Below are 22,147 nucleotides of genomic sequence, written 5' to 3' on the forward strand. Positions count from 1 at the left end.
AAAAAAAAGAAGAAAAAAGAAAAAAAAAATCAAATTTGATCAAATAATTTTTTATCATTTAATTATCGAAATATTCGATCGATCATACATATATAGATGATAATGTTAAAATCTGATAATGATATTATTGATTCTGAACGAGAGAGACTCGACGAATGTCTTGCGTCCTACTCGTTGCACGTCGAGATCAAACTGACCAAGACTGAAGAAACTTTTTCTACCAAAGCACTGCTGCCACCTTACGGCAGATTTTGATATTTCTGCAAGATCTGAAAGCCGTATTGGGTTTTAACAGGAGTCCCAAAATCTCTTCCCCCTTCCCATCTCTCTCTCTCTCTTTCTCAATATGATGCGCTGGATCCAAGGGCCAGTATGTTTAGAACCTGCTGCCTTCTGGTGGAGCTTCTTCGAACACTTTGAGGCCCTTCATTGGGCCGGTCATTCCCTTGAAGGGAACGAATTCTTAACTCTTATGATAAAAATGTGCGTTCGAAGATATTAAATTTAAAAATAAAAATAACAATTATTTTAGATCATAGAAAAATTGTTATTTCACGAAGTTAGAGAAAAGATAATGATAATGTTTAATTGATGACTATAAAACTCCTTGATCGTATCTTTCCAGAACACATTTCTAAGACCAATCACGTATGGCAATTATTATCGGCGTGTTAAACCTTTACCATACAAACAGCCATTAGTAATTTTCCATTAAAACGTCAACGTTGCTTGACTCAGATAAGACTTTCCACAAGCGGCTTAACAAAATATTAGTTATAGTAATCTCTCTTTTTCTTTCTCTCTCTCTCTCTCTCTCTCTCTCTCTCTCTCTCTCTCGATATTTTCCAATTCATTTCCCAGGTAAGGCAATGAAACATTTAGTTTTTCGAAAGTGTTAGGAATAGAAATAAGGAAAAAAAGAACAAAAAAAAAAAAGAAAAAAGAACAAAAAAAAACTTTTGAGTCACGTTCATGCAAAGAAGAAGCCGATATACATAAATGCTTATGATAATGATTTCGAGCAGATGGCGAATAGCGAATCTCAAAGTGGTAAACTCCATAATCGACCATTTCAACGTAGTCTTTGCAAAAATCGACGAGACTCTCATTACCATAACGTTCTACTCATTCTCCAACTGTCTCTCTCTCTCATTCTCTCATTCTCTCATTCTCTCATTCTCTTACAAGCAATAGTAACTCATCTTGATTCTATCTCCGTCGAGCTCTCAGCAATTTGTGACCTGGACGAAGACGAGACTACCGTGCCAGGCGCAAAACATACGAATGACAAATTGCATGGCACCTTCCGTTTCTTCGACGAAGTTCTCATCATCTATCGTCGTCAACGATCGTAGCTACTCCTCCCACGTTTGCCAAGGCAAACGAGGGTCAAGGATGAAATATGCGAGTTCTGATAACTACGAGAAATTCCTTCTTTCGTCGGTTGAAATAAATATAAAAAAGAAAAAAGCAAAAAAAAGAAAGAAATAAAAAGAGAGAGAGAGAGAGAGAGAGAGAGAGAGAGAGGAAAAAGTATTCGTAAATATATACAAGCGGCTTATTTAATGTTCTAAGTCGTTTGTTAACTCCATAATACGCAATTTCACTTGAGAGGAAAAAAGAAGAAAAAAAAAATTGTTATCACCATTATTGATATAAAATGAAAAAAAAAAAATAGAGAGAGAGAGAGAGAGAAAAAGAAAGTAAATAAATAAATAAATCGTCCTATCACGTGTTATTAATTTTCTAATCACTTCCATTTAAGAGTTCAAGAAACGATGGAAACAAACACGTACGATGAACCTAATCTCCGAGTGATTTCAAGACTGTTTGCTGTGTTAACCCTCGAAGGTAGAGAAAAAGGTAGAAGTAAACAAGGAATCAGTAGATCACGCGTTTACCGCCGGCAAGCCATGCGCGTCTCATTCTTGCGAGTAAACGACGAGAAGTTAGAAGCATGTTTATCTGACCACTCGCTCGGTTATCGTGCGTTACGTAAAGTCTCCGACAAACAGGTCTCGCGACGGAATGAGAGAAAAAGATGGAAGGAAGGAGATAGCGATGTCTGACAAGACCGACTTCTCTCTTTCTCTCTCACTCTTTCTCATTCTCTATCTATCTTTTTTTATATGTGTTACCCTCTCACGTACTACGTTTAACCATTTCCTTAATGTATTTCGAACGCGTCGTCATTGGTTCTTTGCATAGCACACGGATCCAACCGCAATTACGTTCGTTCGTACATTCATTCGTTCGTTCGTTCGTTCGTTCGTTCGTTCGTTCGTTCATTCGTTCTCCATCATGAATATTTTTCACTCGTATGACTGAACCATAGAATAAACAAATCCAAGATTATTATCATTATTAATTAAAAATAGTTATATAAAGAAATATTATAATATACTATATAATAAATAATATGATATATTTCAATATTTATTGATAAATATTAAAATTAGAAACAATAGTATAAGTATCTTTAACTACAGCTCGAAATATTAAAATGTTCTTTTTAATGCTTTTAATTTATGCGACTATTAACATATATTAATGGAATTTCAATTAGATGGATTTTTCCTTTTAAATTTGAAAATGTCATTTCCTACATACACACATATATATGTATATATGTGTGTGTAGAAAAAAAAAAAAAAGAGAAAGAGGAGTATAGATATTTATTTGAACGATCTAGGTAATACGTTTACTATAGAAGATAGTGTAGAATTCTATTACAATGTTGGATAATTCCCACCTGTTTACTAGTAATATTGATCACAACGTATGTTGACCGTATACGTTGGTATAGTCCGCTAAACGACCAGCCGGAGACGCATCACGCGGCATGAAATTATCATTGCTATAATCGGGCAAACGCAAAGGTCAATTACCGATAGACAGAGACGGAAAGTTTCATGATCGCGAATAAGTGTCCGCGCGCTTTGCTCGATAACGTGGATAATGAAACGATAGGGAATTTGTAATACTATCACATATGTATATATATATATATATATATATATATATATATATATATATATATATATATACTTATATATATATATATAAATTTACATGATCTTTTGCACTGAAAAATCAAGATATTCTGTTTAAATGTTTTTCAGACCGGCGATGACTGATTATTTTTATATATTTAATTACACCATCAGTTGGTATTATTTAATTACACTCAGTGTTGTAGCAAGGAAACAATGTAATTCTTTTTTTTTCCCCTCTTTCCTCTAAATTCCAATTAAAATCAAAGGAAAATTATCCATTAGTAACCTAAATGGATGATATCCATTAATTTCTATTTAATCTGAAATTATTTATCATATATCATATCACATAATTAATATAAATAAATAGAAATTAATAATTCAGATCGTTAGATGATTAATATTTAGTATCATAATTAACGGAGTAATTTATTAATTAGTATATATATATATATATACATATGAATATATCTCGATAGATCTTATCGTTTTATTAAAACAACGAAATGTAAATTTTCTTCATCACTTTTAAGAATCTTTTATCTCTAAAATAAAAAGTTATACGAAAGAGAGAGAGAGAGAGAGAGAGAGAAAGGAAGGGAGAGAGATAGAGAGATAGAGAGAGAGAGATAGAGGGACAGAGAGAGAGAGAGAGAGAGAGTAAGAGAAAGAGAAAGAGACAGGAAGAATGACGGACGTTCTCTTACACGCGAGAAAGCGCGTTTAGTAGTAGCAAGCTACTTCGACTTGGCATACGGTCGCGGTCGCGTGGTTTCAAGGACAAGGCAAGGTTGACACGCGCCGTCGCGCTCGTGAACGGCACAAGTGTGGGGGGTCTCACGCGATCCCTCTCTTTCTCTCTTCCTCTCTTTTCTATTATTCGTATGGCTTGTGCTCGACGTCTCGTGACGATGTTAACTTGGACCGAACCGAGTCTGAATATCTTTTACTTCATCCTAAAAAAAAAGTCTTGAAATAATAATAATAATAGTAATAATAATAACAATAATAATAACAATAATAATAATAATAACAATAATAATAATAATAATAATAATAATAATAATGTCATATAAAAATTAATCTATCGAGTGAATGTATCCTATCAATCTTTTTTATCAAAAGACAAAGAATACTAACAAACAAAGAAAGATATCTAAATGTTCTTTCTCGCTAGACTTTTAAATTCTTCGATAAAAAAAAAAAAAAAAGAAAATAAAAGAAAAAGAAAAAATACCAGGAAAAAGAAAAAAGAAAAAATCCGTTTCAAAGAATTAGATCATATCATTCAGCCTAGATACTCACAGCTCGATTAAAGTTCAATAGCTTGGATTGTATCACTAAAGAAGAATCCATATGTAATCGATTGAAATGATTGAGAGCAGTTCTCTCTCTCTCTCTTTCTATTTTTCTCTTTCTCTCTCTCTCTCTCCCTCTCTCTCTCTCTCTCTTTCTCTTTTTTTTTGAATACTTATCGATGTACTTTTGCTGAGTACTACTTTTACAACGTCTCGACGATATTACGTGATACGAAGGAACGTCCGAAGGTATTCAATGCCAGACGCTGAGTAATCGAATCGAATCTGATGAAGCGAATACCATGGTGGTCTCATTTCTTTAAAGAGATGCAACGTTTCTCTTGTAATCGACTACCAAAATATATTTTTGTCGATCAAATACGATTTTCCAATCTCTCTCTCTCTCTCTCTCTCTCTCTCTTAAAAAAGAAAAGAAAAGAAAAGAAAAAAAAAAGGAAAAAAAAAATAAAGGAGAAGCAAAAAGAAAAGAAAAAAAAAAGGAACGAGATCGTCGAATCGACTTATCGATCTTCGAATTTATGTATGTCTCCGAGGGAACGGACTTTGAACTTTCGAGGTAGATACGAATACCTACGATCGAGAATTTATTCCGAACGTTCCTTTCGTTATTGTCTGTTTGTACGCCGTCGGCAGAACGATTCTCGTTGGATTCCGATGGGGAGGAAAGGTACGACAGTTTCTTACATTTCTGCCGTTGCAGTTTGCCGTTTGAATTCACCGAGTGATTGACGTATGTACGTACGTACGACGTATGCTCAGAGAAGACCAACCTCTTCTCCTTGATCCGAGTCGACTGATACTCATTCTTCCTTTCCTTTGATGCTTATCTCTCTCCCTCTTTCCCTCTTACTCCCTCTCCATCTCTCTCTCTCTCTCTCTCTCTCTCTCTCTCTCTCTCTCTCGTCTTTCGTCTTTATATTCGTTTTAGATTATCTTTGGAAGATCTTTGTGTCTTCCTTTTTTGTTCTTATTTTCTTTTTTCGTTTGCTTTTTTCTTTTCGTTTTTCTTGTTTTTTTTATTTTTTTTTTTCTTTTTTCATTCAACAGGTACTATTACACTTAACGTTTAACCATTTGGAACATTAGAAAATTAAAAAAAAAAAAAAAAAAAAAAAAAATATTTCCAACTCCTACAAAGATAGGAGATAATTTTTATTCCATTTAACTTTAATTCCACTTTCATCTTCGATAAAGATGCACGTTAAATTGGTCGTTTGCACTCTTTAAAAGGAAATCGATCGATCGAACAGAACGACTCCCAACTGTCTCGTGGAAATGAAGAATTTCATTAACTCGGCGCGTGTACGTGTCCCGCTGTGCGAAGAGATCTTAATTAACTACCGGGGATACGTTTTTACGAGTACAAAGCTATGATCGAATTCGAACCTTGGCTGAAGGGATTTACCACGCGAGAGAGAGAAAGAGAGAGAGAGAGAGAGAGAGAGAGAGAAAGTGAAAAGAGGGGATTAATACTTATTGGACCAGGTGCAAATTGCCATTAGTGGTCAGCCTTTACGATCCGTTAACTATATTTTAAGGGTTTTTCGATTTCTTCTCATATCGGCTACTCATATTGAGTTAACACAACGACTGATTTATCGAGATACACAAAACTATTTGCTGATTAATAAAACAATATTCAGCTAATAGCACATAGATTCGTTGTTGATGTTACATAAATGGATATAATTTGTTTTTTCCTTTTTTTTTTTCCTTTTTTTTTTTTTTCTAATAAAAAAAAGTCATAGTAAATCTCTTCAATGTGTAATCACTCACACAAAAGATCTTCGTGTATTCGATTATTATAGAAAAAAAAAAGAAAAAAAAAATCCCAAAAACGAACAAAACGAAACCAAAGAAAAAAAAAAAAAAAGAAACAGTAAAAAGAAATGACAATTGTTAATAAGGAGATTCATAAAAAAGAATATTACACAATACTCTTTTTACGAACAATGCTAACTCGTGTCGTTAGAAAAAGAAAAAAAAAAAAAAAGAAAAAAAGGAAAAAAAAGAAAAGAAGAAAAAAAAAAAGAAAAAAGAAGGAAAGAAAAAACGGAAAAAAAGAAATCCCGCAGTAGATATCATTAGGATATCGTATAAACGATCGACGATCGATCAAATAGATAATGAGTTTTAGATACTAATACATTCAAACGTGAAACCACGGAAAGCCGATTCTAACATGTAGTTTTAAATTTAAGGAACGAGTAAAGCGCACGTGTCTCCGTTTTCTAACTTAGCCCGGCACGTACGTTAAGGTACGTGTAGTACGCGTCGAGAGCAAACTACGAAATAAGAGCATCAGATATGCGACGTGGTACGGTCCGCGCCTTGGCTCGCACACTTCATAAATAACTCCGGTTTCTCGACCCACACAGAAACACAACATGTACGTATTTTCTATGTGTTGTAAATACGGGAATACATATTAAGCTTATCCAGTCTAAGGTGGTATAAATGGTAATCTTAATAATCATAAGCAAACGCCGACATGGTCGTAGTCTTTCTCTTTCCCCCCCCCCCTCCTCCCTCCCTCACTCTCTTTTCCTCTTTCTCCTTTTAATTCTCCTCCTCTTCCTTCCACCATCCTCCTTCCTTCTTTTTCCTCCTCCTCCTCCTCCTCCTCTTTCTTCTCCTTCTCCTCCTTCACCACCATCGATGTAGTCTCGCACGCGCCTTCGAGAGTTATTAGACCGCATTGCCGAGCTTTTAACGCGAGCATCGACGCTCGTGGGTGCGCCGACTTGTTAAACGCTTCAATGATAATAATCTGTCTCTTTCTATACTCACGTACTATAACTAAGTATTATACTTGGAAGTGAATCGAGTCAACAAGAAGTCCGACGTATGAAAGGGAATAATCGATTCCTAGATATATTTATTAAGAAATTTTTATTCATTTATAAATACGCACACACCCATATATATATATATATATATATATATATATATATACGGACACGTTAATTGTATCATTTATATAAATTATTAGTTCTTACCCGGGGTGTTTTTTTTTTTTTTTTAAGCGTCTCGACAACATAGACAAAATTCTCATGGGACATTTGATTAGAAATTATATTTCTTATATTACCTTATTAAATATTACAACTTAATCTTAATATGAGAACACATGATCGATCGCGAGATCGATATAATTTATCGCGAAGGAAAGTTTCTTGATCGACTTGTAGCTCGAAGAAACGCACGATCGTTGATTTTCGATGTCGAAGGAAAGAAAGGGTAATCGAAGTGGTTGCCGAAGGCAAGACGTATATATCGGGAAAGGGAAGGGGGTGTGAGGGACGCAAAGAGAGAAAGAGAGAGAGAGAGAGAGAGAGAAAGAGAGGGAAGGTAGGCACAGCTGGATCGTGAGATCCGGTTGGATCAAGAGTCACCGCGGGTCACTGGCTTTCGGGATTCCGCGACCGCTTCGATAATTCATCCGGCGGCAAAAAACGGACGAAAATGCGGTTTCGCAAACGGACATATTTGGTGCGCGGCGAACGTCGACGTCCCACGGTCGTTCGTTCGCTCGGGGTGCATCGAAAAAAGTGAATCTAGATGCGGACTTCGAGGACGGATTCGTCACGCGCCTACCTTCACTGACTGAATTCTTATCCTCCGTCCCTCTCTCTCTCTCTCTCTCTCTTTTTGGCTCACTCTCATTCTCTCATTTTCTCTTATTCATGTCAATTCCCAATATGCAAACTCTCTTTCAAAACTCATCATCAATTTTATTTCTAAATAAATATTCTATTGAATAGCGTACTAATAATTTCATTAAGAGATTATTTTCTATTATAATTTTACTATTACTTCAAATAAAATGTTGTATTATCAAAGACAATATAATAAAGATTAAGAGGAGATCGATATTAATTTACAAATATGAATAATATTAAATCGTATCTATCGTTAATAATGAGTTTATAAAAATAAGGAGAACCTTATCATTTCTCTTTATTCGATATGTTCGATAGAAATACGATAAAATATAAAAGGGATTTAGAAACCCTTCTACATATAATACGAGGAAGGGATAGAAGAGAGAAAGATACAAATTTCTTGACGATAACACGAGAAAGATATTTATCGGGCATCGACGTATCCGTCCGTTTCTTTACCCTCGGCAAAGCGGCAGTGTGTCGAGTTATTAATGTCTTCCCGTTTTTTTACCACCCGCCAAAGGTCCCCCTCCGTTTGAAATAGCAGCCCTCTCTCTCTCTCTCTCTCTCTCTCTTTTAACCGTAGGCAAGAGAGGCAAAGGCACCTTTTGTCGTCCGATCGTTCGAGCCGATCCCTGACTCCGATCGGAACCTTGTATTGGCGTTTGATCGTGAAACGTTTCCTGCGATATGGCCGCTGTCGTCCTGATAAAAAGTGGGAGGAATGCGAGTTCGAAACTAAATTCCCTTTACCCTTCCCCTCTTTCCCTCTTTCCCTTTTCGAAGAGGAAAGGCAGGGCCCGATCGAAGGCTCAGCCCTTCGAAACTGGTCAGAGGACAAGGAAAGCCAGTGTATCAAATATTGACTCGATCTGCTCTAGCAGCTGCTGCTTCTTTGTGATTCTTATTACGTGTTACAGTTCATTTCAACTTGCCAGCACGTTCTACTCTGTTCTTTTTCCCTTTCTATCTTTATCACTTCCTTTATTTTCTTTTCTTTTCTCTCTCCCTCTCTCTCTCTCTCTCTCTCTCTCTCTCTTTCTCTCTGTCTTTTTAGCAGAAGAAATATACTCGATTTAATCCATGCAAAAGTAAGAAGCTACAAGAAGAATTTACGAAAGATAGCTGATGATCGATTTTATGTGTCGTTGAAAGGAAAACGATCATTCCTTGCGAACCTCGATTGATACGAAAATAAAAGGGTTGGATATTCCCTGTAATCGACTTGTTCGAATGTCGATTTATCGAGCTTGGTAAAAAGTTAAAAGAGATTGAAATAAAGGAGAGAAAAGAATAAGAAAAGGAAAAGAGAGAAAAAATAAAAGAGGATAAGAAATGGACGAAGAAGAGGCGAAGGATGTCCAATTAAACGACAAATCGTGGGATCGCCTTCGGCGGTCTTTCGAAGGAGAGTTTCCAAGTTGGATCGCCTCGTCCTCGCAGACTCCTTTCTCTCTCTCTCTCTCTCTCTCTCTCTCTCTCTCCCTCTCCGTCTCGCTTCTCGTATCTCCCTTTTACTTGGCAGTAACTTCAAGTGGGCCGGCACACAGAGAACGTAGAGTTCCGTAGCGTAGGCTTTAAAGGAGACTCCTTGTCCTTTCCTTCTTCGTCGTATATCTTGCTCTTGTGTTGTACGCGATAACCGCAGATACTTTCCGTCGGAGTGAACCGCGACGGAGGCTGAATATCTTCGTCCTTTCGTTCGTAAATCGATTGCAAGAGTTCTTTCTTTTCGATTCGTCGCGTGGGATATCGACACACAAACGCGTTTCGATCGACGACCTTTGGCGCCTCAAAGAGAGCCACCACATTTGAACAGGTGTTTCCATACGAGAGAGAGAGAGAGAGAGAGAGAGAGAGAGAGAGAGGAAAGAAGAGAGTATATGAGTTACGAAACGTTTCCAACATTTCCAAACGTACCTTTTCTTCACGTTTTGTCGTAATTCTTTAAGTATTTTTGCCGTTAAACCAGTCATATATGTTTTCGTCGTATGTATTTATATATATATATATATATATTTAATACTGATAATGGAAAATTCTGAGAGCTTATCTCGGTAATTTTAAAATGCCGAAGAAACATTTGGAATTTCATTATTTCTGTAATATTAACATACGAATATATATACATATATAAACAAAACTTAAATTTATCTTCAAAGTGATTCTAATTTTTTAATAATTGCTATACCCTATGGAATATGAAATGGATTAAAAATAAAAGAACAAAAGAAAGAAAGATGATTTTATGTTGTTGACGAAAAAAAAAAAAAAAAATATTAAAAGGAATCTTTTTATACAATGATTTCCTATAAAATTCAAACATTTCTTTAACGTGAAACCAACGTAGTTATTGTTAGTACATGTATTTTTTCGTTCGGAATATCATTTGCAAGTATAGTGATCCATTGTTACCCAGCAAGGTCCGAAAACAAATGACTCGTATTTCCGATGACGGATTTAGCATCAAGCCGATGGGAAAAATACGACGGCGCCAAACACATTTTTTTAACGAGTCATACGTTTGTCTCACTTACATACGCCTTTACGTATGTGTATAACTCGAGACGTAGCCCACACGCATTCCAATTTGCATGCTGGTCGTGTGTAACAACGAGAAATATCGAACGCGATATATCCATCATTTCTCTCTTCACTTTTTAATACTTTTTCCCGATGAACGTGTAAATTATTTCATTTTCAAAATACTTGTTATATTTGTTAAAACGATAAATTGTCTAGAATAAAGTTCGTCTTATAAATTTTTATATAATGAATGCTCGATCTCAATGAAAATGATACAAATTTTTTTTTTAAATATTCCGCAAAAAAAAAAAAAATATGTGTGCGTTAAAAGAATGATGTCTTTGGATTGAAAAATAGTGAATCATCGATAACTTTCGAAATCGATTTGAATAAAATTCATGATCAGAAAAATTCATTATAATAATTCATTTTCGAGAATAATAATATTATACATATTCTCTTTCAAGTTCTGGAACTCAGAAAGCTACTAAGGGTCCACCTTCGGAACCCACACGTACACGGTTAGTCGAACGTATCGCCAAATACGACACGCGCTTAAAAGCTGTGGCCGAACCCACACTTCACAATGCCCACACATTGTCGTCGTCGTCGTCGTCATCCTCCTCCTCTTCCTCCTCCTCCTCCTCCTCCCCTCCTCTTCTCTTCTCTTGGCCGATGCGTTGTGGGACGTCGTAAGTCGCGCGTACATAAGCCACTGGTACTTCGAAACGCATGCACGCACGTATGCAACGCACGCGTGCACGCAGAACCAATCTCTCTCTCTCTCTCTCTCTCTCTTTTTCTATACTCTACCTTTCCGTCTTTATTATTGTAATTGGTAAAAACACGTCGTATGCAAATAATACGAGTGACTAATTTTGCTCTCATGTACGGAGGTGTTAACGATCGACCAATTCGTACAGCCTGACCATTTTAGTAACTTGCAATTTGTCCAAACTTTCGAGATATCGATATTCCCATCGACATATCGATGACTAAAGATCAAGATCGATGATTGAAAATTTTATAATAGATAATGCCTTTTTTCTCTCTTTTTTTTTTTATTATAGGAAAATCGAAAAAATATAATAAAAAAAAATATATATTTATATATATATATATATTTATATATTATTATTATTATTATTAAGAAAGAGAGAGAAAGATATACGAAGACTCCCACATCTCTTGTCGCGATAACTCGATGCATGCTCGTGATGGAAGAACGCACACGGAGTGCCGGCTATCTGGGTAACGACCTGGTGCCGGCGGTCGACTCACACACAGCGACGATCCCACGCGGACGGAGCCCGGACACACAACGTCCCACGTTCGCTCTCGAATGCCACCCTTTCCTCTTTTCACCGTCGCTTTCGCGAGACTGTGCATGGAATACTTACTTCCGAGCCTTTTCTCTCTTTTTCTCTTTCTCCTTCTTTAAGTTTTTACTTTCTACTATAAGGATATTTTTAAAAAAGAAGTCTTTCATATTTTTCTTTTTTTTTTTTTGTTTAAATTACACGAGTAAATATAATAATACATAGTTGAATCAAAATGAAATAATATCATTAATGAATTAGCAATAAAATAGAAATTTAATCGAATAAAATTTGTTTTTGGATATTATATTAATTGATCTCTTAAAATATTTTCGATTTTATAATCGTTCGTTCATTGGAATTTCATCAAATATATCTTCTTTCGGTTTCATCCTAAACATATATATATATATATATATATATATATATATATATATATATATATATATATACATATATATATAATAAAATGGAGAATCCTCTTTAAATTACTAACTCACACTATTTCGATTCTCAATTATACGTTGCTACAGAATTTTTGATATAACAGCTGCTCCGAATAGTTCCAACGAAAGAAAACGACGATGTTACGAAGAACTTCATCAGCAAACTAGGATATAATTTCAGTCTTTCGAATTGTAAACCTTTAATTATAAATCGCTTATACGCTCTATGATCGTATTCTTGATTTTTGCCCTACGTCTATTTTATACGTTATAAAAGCGAAAAAGAAAGAGAGAGAAAGAAAGAAAGAAAGAAAGAACGAAAGAAAGAAAGAAAGAAAGAATGAAAAAAAGGAAGAGGATTAGAATGGAGAAGAAAGCTGTCTGAAATAAACTTCAGCCAGACTGGGCGTCGTCGAATGTCCTGAACGAAATGAGCTGCGGGTACCCGTGTGCCTTTATTTCTATCAGCCTTTTATTCTATCACTCTCTCTCTCTCTCTCTCTCTCTCTCTCTCTCTCTCTTTCTTTCTATTTCGCACTTTATTTTCTTTATTGAATTCACAGGGTACGTCTCGACGCAAGATGATTCACGCGCTCACACGTCTGTTCCGTTTGTTTTCACTTTTTTTTATCTTCGCTCTTGTCCAATGTACACATACCTAATACATACATACACTCATATACATATACACACACTTATATAGACTTATATCGCCCAAGGTAATAACAGAGATAAGAAATGATTAATAAATAAACTTTGTAAAGTTGACGATGATATATGTGAGAAAAGAAGTAAGCAATTTTTCATATTTATCAATTCGTATTCTCATTCTTAAAAGCTTCTAACGAGCACGAAATATTTCCCATCGTATCTACATTCAAAGGATTTAATCTCAATCAAATTCTTGATTGGAATTGAACATCATAAAGATGTGTAGAAGTTTAATGATCACGTTTTAAAGTTTTTCCAGGTCAATTGGAAAATCTTACGGTAAAAGATAGTTTCTCGGTATAGAGAATTTCTTCTTCTTCTTTTTCTTTTTTTTCCTTTTTTTTTTTTTCTCTTGGCCTCAAGGAGAACTAGTCTCTCTACGATCAAGACGTCAAAGCTCCTTAAACGAAGAACTCCGCGAGAAACCGCGAAACGGGTACGACCGCAACGGAAAAGAGTTGAGAAGAGAGATAAGTGCGTATAAGAGGAGAAGGATAGAAAGAGAAAAAGAAAGAGGGAAAGAGGAAAGAGAAGGAGAGAGAAAAAGAGAGAGAGAGAGAGAGAGAGAGAAAGGAGACGAAAGAGTAGGAAGCGACCAAACTTGGAGCACACAGCTGCCGCTCAGATTTGCCGACGGATAATTGCGTGGTTTTCCCACAAATGGCATCCCTGAGGAGAGCATGGACGACGGTAGAGCCGCCATTGTCGCGCTCGACCGAGGACCTGGAGGAGGGAAAAAATGCGAGATGCATAATTTCATGCGACACGCGTGAGCGGAATCACTTACGAGTACTACGGGAACGCGTTTCGTAACTGACTGACTCGCTTCAACTTTTTCAAAACGTACCAAAAACCTCTCTTTCTTTCTCAGTCAGTTTCTTTTATTTTATATATATATATGTATATTTTTTTTTTATTTCTTTTTTTATTTTTACTTAAATCAAAAAAGAAAATTTTTTTTTAATCAAATCTCTCATTCTTTTGTTTTCTTTTTTTTTCTCTCTCTACATCGTTCGCAACACCTCTACGTTGTTTTTTTTTTTTTTTTTTTTTAATAAATCTTAATGCTTGACGGTATAGAAAAAGAATTTTTAATATCAATTCGTAACTGGTATTGTTAAAATGTAAAATGGATTTATCCCTTTTGGAAATAAAACAAGGACATAGGAAAATAATAGAATCTTATTGTGATTAATTTAAGTTCCATGAAGTAACAGAAAAGAGGGACATCTCGATATAGAGTAAGTTTCTTCGTTATCCGTCGCGCACCGGGCAGATTTTTAACGCGATCGTCGTCCTCGAGTTAATCTCAATTTGAATGTACTTTTGGTCGGGACGAGGACAAGCTCCGGAATATATCCCGCTTGAAGTCAGCAAAAAGCGGGCCGGACGTTTTAAAGAGGAGAATCGTCTGATGGCTCCGAAGAAAAGGGTGAAAGAGAATCCGGCTGGTCAGTCGGCTTGCCGACCGAACGAATTAGCGCGAAATACTCTGAACTTTTCGTCTTCTTGCTCTCGCGACTGTGGAATATTAAAAATATGACCAATTACTCCTTACATATATGGCCTGTCTCCTGCAAAGAGAAAATTTGACTTTATCTTTCTTATTTCTCACGAAAAACAATCACAATTTGCGATCTGAATTCTAAAACATTTTTATCGTCGACATCGTTAAATAGATATATTTGAAAAGAAAATATCGATTTACAAATTAAAAATGAATCATTTCTATACGTGTTTCCTGTATCGTTACTTGATTAAATCGAATATTAAGAACAAAAAGAAAAAAAAAAGAAAAAGAATAAAAATAAAAAAGAAAGAAATGGAAGAAGAATCTTTCTATTTATCAAATTTAAAAAACGAACAGAGTTAAATAGATTCATTTGAAAAAGAATATTATTTTGATAAAATAACTTTGCTAATGAATCATTCGTACACATTTCGTATGTTGGATAAATTGCAAAGGGTATGTCGAATATTAAAATAGAATGATGTTACGAGTCAATTACACGGATAGTAAGTTATAATATATATACCCCCACAGATATCCCTACAAACTTATTAAGAACTTATAACATCTCGCATTTATCACTTTTCGTTACACATCCAATTCGTCGGGAAACATTTATCCCTTTAATTGCGTGTAATGTCGCGCTTGGACTTTAAAAAAGTGTCGTCGAATAAATCATGAGAAAAGGTTTGCGTTATACGAATGCGTTCGTTACATAAATACAAGGTGTCCATATAAAAAAGAATAGCAATGAAATCTTCAAATGTTTTCTAATCATTTCAACATTAATACAATAAATCAAAAAACAAATTATATCGTAACATTGATAAAATCAATTTGATATATTACGATAAAAGCTTAATTTAACGTTTAATAAAAATTCCAATGTTAATTCTCTCCTGTTTCGAAATTAATATACGACATTATTAAATAGATCGTTACTTCGAGGACACCATGTAGATGGTGTTCGAGTTCCTTTTCTCGCCTCTTTCTTTTTGATTTATTTTCCCGGTCAAATTACGGCTCTCAAAAGGAATAAACTCATCGAGCTCGAAGTCGCGATCCAATCTTCCACCTTCGAATGCTCGACTCGTTTAGATATCGAACAAGTGAGAAAGAGATAGAGATAGAGTGAGAGAGAGAGAGAGAGAGAGAGAGAGAGAGATAGAGGAGAGCGTATGCGAAGCAGTGAGAGAAAGAGAGTGAGACGAATAGATGAAGAGATTAAAGCCGTAAGAAAGAGAAGGAGAGGAAAGTTGGGTGTGCGACACGCACACAACGTCACGATCGGCCAAGAATACGTAACGATCTCGCGGATCGGTTCTGGATGGGCTACGGCTCGTGTAAATAAATGATTTCGTATTAACAATCGGCATTCAATGGATACCGGGCCATAAGTCAGGCGCATTTGTTAGCGGGCGCGCCTCTACAGTCTGACGTTGAAAAACGCATGCGGTACCCAATCGCCGGGCAATATTTCAATATTAGTTTAGCCATTGTGCCCGGGCCAGTCCGCGAAGTGGTCGTGCGAGAATGCACGAAGAAAGAGAGTGAGAGAGAGAGAGAGAGAGAGAGAGAGAGAGAGAGAGTGAGAGAGAGAGAAAGAGGATGTTATTCGCGGATGATTGGCTCCATTCCTTGCTGATATTTTCACACGAATCGACCTTGTCGATGATGCATCCGCGATGAAAATATTTGTCGAGACGTACGTCATGTTTTCTCAGAGAAAATCGAGAATAAAAAATAATATTTCTTGATATATCGCTCTTTTTCTTTTTTGTGTTCGTTCGGTTTGTTTCTCTCTCTCTCTCTCTCTCTCTCTCTCTCTCTCTCTCTCTCTCTCTCTCTTTGTTTCCTTTCTTTCTTTCTTTTTTTTCTTTTTCTTTTTTTTCTTTGATATATACGAATTAATTCGAAACAACAATTTACCAAAGCGATCGATGAGATCGATGAAAGCTTAATCGAACAACATATCAGTATTCTTACAAAAGGGTCTCTAACAAGTACGACGTCGAGGTAAACTGGAGATACAAAAAGACATTTATAAATATTTCGTATACGTAAATAAATCGTCAAAAAGGGGGAAGGTAAGAGACGTGGAGAATGATTACGAAGGATTCTCCAAACGGAAGACAACGGCTACGGTGGAATTAATTCGTCCTTAATTGGCAAACAACTTGGCGTTCCATTGAAAGGCATACGCCGAGGTTGCAAATTAAGCTTAGTGATAGTTTCTGGTGCTTACTGATGTCAGTTGTAACAGCAATAGTCGATGGAGTATAGTAATAGTGATTAGTAATAATATAATGGTGTAGTAGTAATAGTAATAGTAGTAATAGTAATAGTAGTAGTAGTAGTAGTAGTATATGCTCGCGATATCGCGAGTGGTACACGAAGCCTCTGGCATTCGTGGCTGACCTTAAAGCGGCTCTATCTCCTTCCCTCCTCGTCTCTCCCACTCCTCACGCGAGTCTCGCGCGCGCGCCTCGTGAGGGAACAGAAAGAGGAAAGAGAGGGAGACGCGCGTCCGCCACGAGGAGCCACGAGCCGTCGCGTGGGACTAAAACCACTTCTCTCTCTCTCTCTCTCTCTTTCTCTCTTACACTCACGCACACATCCTTTACTCAAGAGTCATCTCTTTTCTTTCTCTCTCTCTCTCTCTCTCCTCTCTTTCTCTCTCTTTATTTCATCTGTCTGTCTGTCTGTATGTCTCTCTCTCTCTTTCTCTTTCTCTCTCTCTCTCTCTCTCTCTGTCTATTTCTCTTTATTTGTCTCTGTCTCTGTCTTTGTCTTTGTCTCTCTATCTTCCCGCGTCTTTATCTATCTCTTTCTTTCTTTTCGATTCTTCCTCATGGCAGTCTCGTCCTCGCCCGGACGACGTCTAACCGCACACGCGTGCTTATAAGCCACTCGTCCGCTTTCCTCCGGCATACCGGTCGCTATATCGGTCGGGTTGAACGCGTCTCCCGTACGAATCGACGAGGCGGTCGCGTGCGCCCACGCGTTCCAATGCGTCGCGACGCCCAACTTCTTTACCTTTCCCTCGCCCCCCCCCCCCCCTCCGCCATTCTTTCCATTTATTATTTCTTTTTTTTTTTTTTTTTTTTTCTTTTCATTAAAATTTCTTTCTTCCTCTTTGTTCTTGTTTCTCGTTTTTATCCCTTTTTTATTCCTTTTTCTTTGTTCCTTTTTTCCTTTTTTTTCTACATATTCCTTTAAATTCCCTTTGTACCGATCGTAAACAAACAAATATTCTTTCTTAATTTCATTCGATATCAATACTTTTATAATATAGTTATGATAATGTCTGATACTTTATTTAATTATTATAAAAATAATGATGATGATAATAATAATAATAATAATAATATACATTGAGAAGGAACATCGAATAAATTTAACAAACGACGACGTAATAATGTTGATGAAGCACTCAAGCATTCCCATGAGGCCACCGCAGTCGTCGTTCTTTAATAACGAGTCTCGAAATAAGTTATTACGCACCCCTGCATGTGGACACGAACACACCAATTCCTCACAGATTTACATATACGAGTTCGTATAGTGTAACAAACACGTTCAAGAAAGTAGGCGTGTACTAATTACGAACGGTGACCAAGGATTCGAATTGTACGTTTCGGCAGCGGTAGCTATGGAAAGGAAAAAAAAGAAAATAAGAAAAAAAAAGAGAGAGAGAGAGAGAGAGAGAGAAAAGGACTTAGAAAGGGTATAATTCCAAAGGCACGAATCTAAAATCTTCTTTCGAAATGTCAGAGGTGACTTTTTGGCCCTCTTAATTGGCACGTTTCCTGTTTCCGAACTATCTTGATGGTTTATTTTAAATAGATCGCGCAATACGAAATAATGAGATATCGAGTTTTCGTTATTTTTTTCTTAATTTTTCTTTTTCTTTTTTTTCTTTCTTTCTTTCTTTCTTTTCCCTACAAGAACTTTACGATATTTACGAAGACTAGTTTGGAAAAAAAGAAAGAAAGAGAGAGAGAGAGAGAGAGAGATAAAAATTTGAGATGCACTTCGTGACGAAACTCCAATCAGTTCGAGTCTATAATCATCCTTGAGAACTACGAAAGAAATTCTTTGTGAACTAGACGAGAATAGGGAATAAAAAGAAGAAAAAGAAAAAGTAGAAAAAAAAAATTAAGAAATCTCTGTTGAAAAAAATTTAAATCGTCCTAGATTGACTATACCTCTCTCTTTCTATTCATCGTATTGAAAAACTGATCGTAGCACGAAACCGGTGATTACGACGGAATGGAACGAGCCACCGAAAAATTGCTTTAGAAATTCCGCGGGACATTTTTGTGGTTGCATTCGATCGAAGACGTTGTATACCGGTAGCGAAGATGATGATTGCCCCCTAAAATACTTCGAACTACGACGAAAAAATTTCTTTATCTTTTTCTCTTTCCCATTTGAGAATTCACGAGATGGATTTGACTTTTCGAAAGATCATTCATAAAATAGATGAAATAAAAAAAAAAAACTTGTCAAGGACGTCCACCTTGAAATATTATCATCTTTTTTGATATTACACATGATAGAAAAACTTTTGAAAGAATATCGATCTATCGAATATTCCACCTTTCGGAAGAATTAATACGAATGAAAAATCAATTTCGTCTTCATTATTAACACGAACGGTTTAATAACGGAAAAGAAGTGGAACGTGTAAGTGTGCAAATAAAAACGTAGCGATCTCTTTTTAAAATTTTTTTTTCACAACGACGCAGTAAGATCCTGTTATCGGCCGATAAAAAATTAATTAAAACGCGATTACCTTCGCGGAAGATTTCGTCCGTATGCTCATTAATAGGCCCACCGTGTCGAATTCATTGATTAAACAGTCTATGGCAAACGTGATGGTGATGGTATGATGAGTAATTTTGATCGTACAAAGAGGAATTATAAAACGTTTCTTCGTAATTATGTGAATTTATCGTAATAAATAAATAAATAAATAAATAAATGTATAAGAAATAGAATAAGTTGCAAAATTTTTTTGTTTTGTTTATAATAACTCCCGATAATTCGATTCGACGAAGCACGTGTGAATATTTATAAATTCACCCTATGAGATTTATTTTATTACCCTATGAAATTTCGCACCACCATTACGTTTCTTTGATTCTTTTCTTTTTTTTTTTCTTCTTCTTTTCTTTTCCTTTATTCATTTTTTTCTTTTTCTTCGAATCACGAGAAAGAAAGAGAAAGAGAGAAGATTAATTGAAGCTTCGAAAGAGTCAATTTGCAGCGAGACTTCGATTATAATTCGACGAGTGGCTTGAATAGCCTCCGACGAACGATCGATTTATCTTTCCCGACTTATCGCGAATGCGATTCTTGTCTCTTAATCGGCCAACAATTTAATCAAAGGCTCGCTCTATTAAACGATACCTACCTTCGATCGGGGACTCTACCGATAAGCTATTCTACGTACAGCCACGATCGAAAGTTCTTTTGCTCGGAATAAAATCATTTTTTTTTTTTTAAACAGCGTAATTTCAAATTTACAATATCTCGTGTGAATCTGAAGAGAAAAAAAAAAAAAAAGAGAAAAGAAAGAAAAAGTAAGGATCAGAAAACTCGTACGAATTTTTTTATATTAATATCTTTTTTTTTTCCTCCTCAATATTCTAAAATCGAAGAGTTTTCAAAAGATACAAAATTAAATTTGTTCGAAATCGATGATCGAGATCGACGAATCGATCCTTTTTAGAAGAATTTTATAGCAAGAAAGTTATCGTGGTTCCACGTACAAAAGGTTCGAACTTGAAGAAGTTCGAGAGTTGTAGAGTTGCAGAGAGAGTGAGAGAGAGAGAGAGAGAGAGAGAGAGAGAGAGAGAGAAAGGAAGGGCTGGCATAAAGGGACGAGGAGAGTCGAGAGAAAGGACACAAGAAGGAGGCGACGATCTGTAATTCCGCCAACATTCGCGAGACCAAATTTGGCGGCGTCGTGAGTTCTCCTTTCGTCTTCACTCCTCTCTTCCCCTCGTCCTCCCAACGTTCGTCTTCTTCTTCTTCTTCATCCTCTTCTTCTTCTTCTTCATCCTCTTCTTCTTCTTCTTCTTCTTCTTACAAATGGACAGCTGTTTCCCAGGGTCGTGACTGCTTCGAACACAGAGCAACAAGACAATTCCATATGATTTATATTTATGAGTATTCCGTTCGTTTAATAGCCAACATTGCACGCTGTATTAAGTTCCTCGAAATCATCTTTCGAGAACAACTCATTCGAAATTTTCTTTCTTAAGAATACAATATCACGATCAAATTTTATTCTAATAAATCATGTTCAATGATAAGAAAGCCAAATATATTCTAGTAATTGTGTCGCAGTTATTATACGGATAAAGATCCATTAAGAGATGAAATATCACTTGAAGTAAATTCTCGTATTATATATATATATAAATATATATATATATAATGTGAGTCGAATACTTAGCTACAATTCATGTCTGAGTAACTGATGAAGATAATAAAACGAAAAAAGGAGAACGAGAAAGAAAAAAAAGAAAAAGTTCTTGATTTAAGTACTTATCGTTCAGATCGCTTTAAAAAAAAAAAAAAAAAAAAAAAAGGAGAGAAAAAAAAGAAAAAAGAAAAGAAAAATGAAGAAAGTGGTTCGAAGGAAATCGGTTAACTTTTAATGTTGACACAAATGATTCCCTTCACTTTCATTATTTATCAATCTATAATAAATGACAATATGACTCACCCTGTAGATATAAAAGAGTAGTATAGCAGAAATAAAAATCTTTTTCTCGCTACGATAAAGCGACATTCCAAGTGCGCGTCGATGCGTCGCCGTAGAAGACACAAAGAGAGCAGTGCATTCGAAGGGTAGCCTTTGATTTCTCTTTCTTTCTTTCTCTCTCTCTCTCTCTCTCTCTCTCTCTCTCTCTCTCTCTCTCTCTCTCTCTCTCTCCCTCTCCCTTTTGCTCTCTTGTTCGAATGGCCTCGCTTTTAAAGCCCGAGGGCGCAAGAAACGGCTCGTAAACTCACGCAGATCGTACAGGAACGCGTCTCGATCACTGGATAACCGACTCTCTTCCATGCTCGTGAATCGATCGATCTATCGATCGATTCAGCTTCCAAGATTCGCAAGTACGAGCTCGCTACATCGATCACGATCGTGAAAGACTCCTGACGAAGGATGTATCTTCTTAGAGATCGACCCTCCGACAATCTCATGGTGGTATCTGATACTTTTCTGTGATCGATAAAATATTATCGATCTTTTTCTCGTTGATTAGATAGATATTTACAATTCGTAAAAATTATTCAGGATAAATAAAATAATCGGCTAATAATCGAATTAATTTTGATATCGTTTTGATATCGTATTGATCAATAAATAATGACATTAAAGTTTATCCAACAAAAGAAAACGAATATTATAAATTTTATCTTTTTCCTTTTCGATGTCGCTAAATCATTAAATTGACATTCTTCGATAATATACATTTGAAATGTTATTAGAATTAATCCTATAAATAGATACGAGCATTCCAATGAAATATAAAATATTTCTTCGTTCTTGAATCGAGAGTGAAAATTTCTATTGAAAAGGAAGGGGGGAGAAAAAAAGGAAAGAGAAAAGAAAAACAAAAAAGATTAAAAATCGTGGTTGG

The 22,147-nt window shown here is 35.9% G+C and overlaps 2 long non-coding RNA genes across 4 annotated transcripts in view; both read right to left on the reverse strand.

Annotated features, from left to right (window-relative positions):
* The window catches only part of LOC124430328, a 196,965-nt gene that overhangs the window by 69,861 nt on the left and 104,957 nt on the right, over positions 1 to 22,147 (reverse strand). The window lies entirely within an intron of this gene.
* On the reverse strand, positions 14,073 to 22,049 carry LOC124430330. The gene is made up of 3 exons (XR_006943734.1): positions 21,232 to 22,049; positions 20,270 to 20,618; positions 14,073 to 14,503 (listed from the first exon to the last, which is right to left on the reverse strand). It is a non-coding gene; the product is annotated as an uncharacterized LOC124430330 (long non-coding RNA).

Source organism: Vespa crabro, chromosome 18 (genome assembly GCF_910589235.1).
Source record: "Vespa crabro chromosome 18, iyVesCrab1.2, whole genome shotgun sequence".
Taxonomy (NCBI): domain Eukaryota; kingdom Metazoa; phylum Arthropoda; class Insecta; order Hymenoptera; family Vespidae; genus Vespa; species Vespa crabro.